Genomic DNA, 6,000 nt, shown 5'->3' with positions numbered 1-6,000 from the left:
CCCGGGCTCCCCCAGGAGCACCATGTCCATACCGAACTTAGTGCGGACACCCGATCGGCATAGCGCGCTGCAGCCCAGAGCTCCTGAGCTCAAGCGATCCACCAGCCTCAGCCTCCCGGTAACTTGGATCACAGGCGAGCGCCACCGCACCCGGCGAGGAAGTAATTGATTGGGAGGGAATTTGGTCTTTTTTAAAGGTGACGTCATCCAGGCACCACCCCCCCACTACTGCCAGTTGGCATGACAAAGACAAGGATCGCACCTGACATGATGAAGGCTAATAGGATCTGTAGTTTTTTCCCAAACCTTCCTCAGTGATGTAGCATTCTACTCTTACTTAGCAATGGAAAACAGCAGTAGATTAAAAGTAATTTTCCTGCACTTTGTTTGGACTCGTTGCCCAATGTCTTATTGTCTCATTGTCAAACGTTAAGCACCACCGGCCCTGTCAATTTCCTTGAATATCCAACATACTTTGGCGATCAATGATCCTGATATGTGATCCCTAATGAACTGAAAAAAGTAGATGATTGAAATGCGAGAGGTCTCACAGGGATGGAGGCCAAACAATGGGAGTGTAGTTGTTTGTGACTTTTCACCTGCACACCGACTGCTGCAATGAATTCTCCTCTCCTCCAGGTGGAGGCGCTGGAGGACAAGGAAAACACAAGCTGTTTGTGGACGTTTTTAATGGCAAGTGGAAGATAAAGGAGCAGTGATGAAGCTGCTGTAACGTGTAAAAAGGTTGTTGTTGGCGTCTGGGCACTACAAGAGGGGTAAAAAGGCTGGGTCCCGCTGTGTTACTCAGGCTGCACTACAACATCTATTCACAGGCACGATCCCACTACTGAGCGGCACGGGGGCTTTGACCTGCTCCGTTTCCGACCTGGATCGGGGCACCCCTCCTTAGACGACCTGGTGATCCCGGGCTCCCCCAGGAGCACCATGTCCATACCGAACTTAGTGCGGACACCCGATCGGCATAGCGCGCTGCAGCCCAGAGCTCCTGAGCTCAAGCGATCCACCAGCCTCAGCCTCCCGGTAACTTGGATCACAGGCGAGCGCCACCGCACCCGGCGAGGAAGTAATTGATTGGGAGGGAATTTGGTCTTTTTTAAAGGTGACGTCATCCAGGCACCACCCCCCCACTACTGCCAGTTGGCATGACAAAGACAAGGATCGCACCTGACATGATGAAGGCTAATAGGATCTGTAGTTTTTTCCCAAACCTTCCTCAGTGATGTAGCATTCTACTCTTACTTAGCAATGGAAAACAGCAGTAGATTAAAAGTAATTTTCCTGCACTTTGTTTGGACTCGTTGCCCAATGTCTTATTGTCTCATTGTCAAACGTTAAGCACCACCGGCCCTGTCAATTTCCTTGAATATCCAACATACTTTGGCGATCAATGATCCTGATATGTGATCCCTAATGAACTGATAGACGTAGATGATTGAAATGCGAGAGGTCTCACAGGGATGGAGGCCAAACAATGTGAGTGTAGTTGTTTGTGACTTTTCACCTGCGCACCGACTGCTGCAATGAATTCTCCTCTACTCCAGGTGGAGGCGCTGGAGGACAAGGAAAACACAAGCTGTTTGTGGACGTTTTTAACGGCAAGTGGAAGATAAAGGAGCAGTGATGAAGCTGCTGTAACGTGTAAAAAGGTTGTTGTTGGCGTCTGGGCACTACAAGAGGGGTAAAAAGGCTGGGTCCCGCTGTGTTACTCAGGCTGCACTACAACATCTATTCACAGGCACGATCCCACTACTGAGCGGCACGGGGGCTTTGACCTGCTCCGTTTCCGACCTGGATCGGTGCACCCCTCCTTAGACGACCTGGTGATCCCAGGCTCCCCCAGGAGCACCATGTCCATACCAAACTTAGTGCGGACACCCGATCGGCATAGCGCGCTGCAGCCCAGAGCTCCTGAGCTGAAGCGATCCACCAGCCTCAGCCTCCCGGTAACTTTGATCACAGGCGAGCGCCACTGCACCCGGCGAGGAAGTAATTGATTGGGAGGGAATTTGGTCTTTTTTAAAGGTGACGTCATCCAGGCACCACCCCCCCACTACTGACAGTTGGCATGACAAAGACAAGGATCGTACCTGACATGATGAAGGCTAATAGGATCTGTAGTTTTTTCCCAAACCTTCCTCAGTGATGTAGCATTCTACTCTGACTTAGCAATGGAAAACAGCAGTAGATTAAAAGTAATTTTCCTGCACTTTGTTTGGACTCGTTGCCCAATGTCTTATTGTCTCATTGTCAAACGTTAAGCACCACCGGCCCTGTCAATTTCCTTGAATATCCAACATACTTTGGCGATCAATGATCCTGATATGTGATCCCTAATGAACTGAAAAAAGTAGATGATTGAAATGCGAGAGGTCTCACAGGGATGGAGGCCAAACAATGTGAGTGTAGTTGTTTGTGACTTTTCACCTGCGCACCGACTACTGCAATGAATTCTCCTCTCCTCCAGGTGGAGGCGCTGGAGGACAAGGAAAACACAAGCTGTTTGTGGACGTTTTTAACGGCAAGTGGAAGATGAAGGAGCAGTGATGAAGCTGCTGTAACGTGTAAAAAGGTTGTTGTTGGCGTCTGGGCACTACAAGAGGGGTAAAAAGGCTGGGTCTCGCTGTGTTACTCAGGCTGCACTACAACGTCTATTCACAGGCACGATCCCACTACTGAGCGGCACGGGGGCTTTGACCTGCTCCGTTTCCGACCTGGATCGGTGCACCCCTCCTTAGACGACCTGGTGACCCCGGGCTCCCCCAGGAGCACCATGTCCATACCGAACTTAGTGCGGACACCCGATCAGCATAGCGCGCTGCAGCCCAGAGCTCCTGAGCTCAAGCGATCCACCAGCCTCAGCCTCCCGGTAACTTGGATCACAGGCGAGCGCCACCGCACCCGGCGAGGAAGGAATTGATTGGGAGGGAATTTGGTCTTTTTTAAAGGTGACATCATCCAGGCACCACCCCCACACTACTGCCAGTTGGCATGAGAAAGACAAGGATCGCATCTGACATGATGAAGGCTAATAGGATCTGTAGTTTTTTCCCAAACCTTCCTCAGTGATGTAGCATTCTACTCTGACTTAGCAATGGAAAACAGCAGTAGATTAAAAGTAATTTTCCTGCACTTTGTTTGGACTCGTTGCCCAATGTCTTATTGTCTCATTGTCAAATGTTAAGGACCACCGGCCCTGTCAATTTTCTTGAGTATCCAACATACTTTGGCGATCAATGATCCTGATATGTGATCCCTAATGAACTGATAGACGTAGATGATTGAAATGCGAGAGGTCTCACAGGGATGGAGGCCAAACAATGTGAGTGTAGTTGTTTGTGACTTTTCACCTGCGCACCGACTGCTGCAATGAATTCTCCTCTACTCCAGGTGGAGGCGCTGGAGGACAAGGAAAACACAAGCTGTTTGTGGACGTTTTTAACGGCAAGTGGAAGATAAAGGAGCAGTGATGAAGCTGCTGTAACGTGTAAAAAGGTTGTTGTTGGCGTCTGGGCACTACAAGAGGGGTAAAAAGGCTGGGTCCCGCTGTGTTACTCAGGCTGCACTACAACATCTATTCACAGGCACGATCCCACTACTGAGCGGCACGGGGGCTTTGACCTGCTCCGTTTCCGACCTGGATCGGTGCACCCCTCCTTAGACGACCTGGTGATCCCGGGCTCCCCCAGGAGCACCATGTCCATACCGAACTTAGTGCAGACACCCGATCGGCATAGCGCGCTGCAGCCCAGAGCTCCTGAGCTCAAGCGATCCACCAGCCTCAGCCTCCCGGTAACTTGGATCACAGGCGAGCGCCACTGCACCCAGCGAGGAAGTAATTGATTGGGAGGGAATTTGGTCTTTTTTAAAGGTGACGTCATCCAGGCACCACCCCCCCACTACTGACAGTTGGCATGACAAAGACAAGGATCGTACCTGACATGATGAAGGCTAATAGGATCTGTAGTTTTTTCCCAAACCTTCCTCAGTGATGTAGCATTCTACTCTGACTTAGCAATGGAAAACAGCAGTAGATTAAAAGTAATTTTCCTGCACTTTGTTTGGACTCGTTGCCCAATGTCTTATTGTCTCATTGTCAAACGTTAAGCACCACCGGCCCTGTCAATTTCCTTGAATATCCAACATACTTTGGCGATCAATGATCCTGATATGTGATCCCTAATAAACTGAAAAAAGTAGATGATTGAAATGCGGGAGGTCTCACAGGGATGGAGGCCAAACAACGTGAGTGTAGTTGTTTGTGACTTTTCACCTGCGCACCGACTGCTGCAATGAATTCTCCTCTCCTCCAGGTGGAGGCGCTGGAGGACAAGGAAAACACAAGCTGTTTGTGGACGTTTTTAATGGCAAGTGGAAGATAAAGGAGCAGTGATGAAGCTGCTGTAATGTGTAAAAAGGTTGTTGTTGGCGTCTGGGCACTACAAGAGGGGTAAAAAGGCTGGGTCCCGCTGTGTTACTCATTCTGCACTACAACGTCTATTCACAGGCACGATCCCACTACTGAGCGGCACGGGGGCTTTGACCTGCTCCGTTTCCGACCTGGATCGGTGCACCCCTCCTTAGACGACCTGGTGATCCCGGGCTCCCCCAGGAGCACCATGTCCATACCGAACTTAGCGCAGACACCCGATCGGCATAGCGCGCTGCAGCCCAGAGCTCCTGAGCTCAAGCAATCCACCAGCCTCAGCCTCCCGGTAACTTGGATCACAGGCGAGCGCCACTGCACCCGGCGAGGAAGGAATTGATTGGGAGGGAATTTGGTCTTTTTTAAAGGTGACATCATCCAGGCACCACCCCCACACTACTGCCAGTTGGCATGAGAAAGACAAGGATCGCACCTGACATGATGAAGGCTAATAGGATCTGTAGTTTTTTCCCAAACCTTCCTCAGTGATGTAGCATTCTACTCTGACTTAGCAATGGAAAACAGCAGTAGATTAAAAGTAATTTTCCTGCACTTTGTTTGGACTCGTTGCCCAATGTCTTATTGTCTCATTGTCAAACGTTAAGCACCACCGGCCCTGTCAATTTCCTTGAATATCCAACATACTTTGGCGATCAATGATCCTGATATGTGATCCCTAATGAACTGATAGACGTAGATGATTGAAATGCGAGAGGTCTCACAGGGATGGAGGCCAAACAATGGGAGTGTAGTTGTTTGTGACTTTTCACCTGCGCACCGACTGCTGCAATGAATTCTCCTCTACTCCAGGTGGAGGCGCTGGAGGATAAGGAAAACACAAGCTGTTTGTGGACGTTTTTAACGGCAAGTGGAAGATAAAGGAGCAGTGATGAAGCTGCTGTAACGTGTAAAAAGGTTGTTGTTGGCGTCTGGGCACTACAAGAGGGGTAAAAAGGCTGGGTCCCGCTGTGTTACTCAGGCTGCACTACAACATCTATTCACAGGCACGATCCCACTACTGAGCGGCACGGGGGCTTTGACCTGCTCCGTTTCCGACCTGGATCGGTGCACCCCTCCTTAGACGACCTGGTGATCCCGGGCTCCCCCAGGAGCACCATGTCCATACCGAACTTAGTGCAGACACCCGATCGGCATAGCGCGCTGCAGCCCAGAGCTCCTGAGCTCAAGCGATCCACCAGCCTCAGCCTCCCGGTAACTTGGATCACAGGCGAGCGCCACCGCACCCGGCGAGGAAGTAATTGATTGGGAGGGAATTTGGTCTTTTTTAAAGGTGACGTCATCCAGGCACCACCCCCCCACTACTGGCAGTTGGCATGACAAAGACAAGGATCGCACCTGACATGATGAAGGCTAATAGGATCTGTAGTTTTTTCCCAAACCTTCCTCAGTGATGTAGCATTCTACTCTTACTTAGCAATGGAAAACAGCAGTAGATTAAAAGTAATTTTCCTGCACTTTGTTTGGACTCGTTGCCCAATGTCTTATTGTCTCATTGTCAAACGTTAAGCACCACCGGCCCTGTCAATTTCCTTGAA

Source organism: Gasterosteus aculeatus, chromosome 6 (assembly GCF_964276395.1).
Source record: "Gasterosteus aculeatus chromosome 6, fGasAcu3.hap1.1, whole genome shotgun sequence".
Taxonomy (NCBI): Eukaryota; Metazoa; Chordata; class Actinopteri; order Perciformes; family Gasterosteidae; genus Gasterosteus; species Gasterosteus aculeatus.
This window is presented reverse-complemented; position numbering follows the sequence as displayed.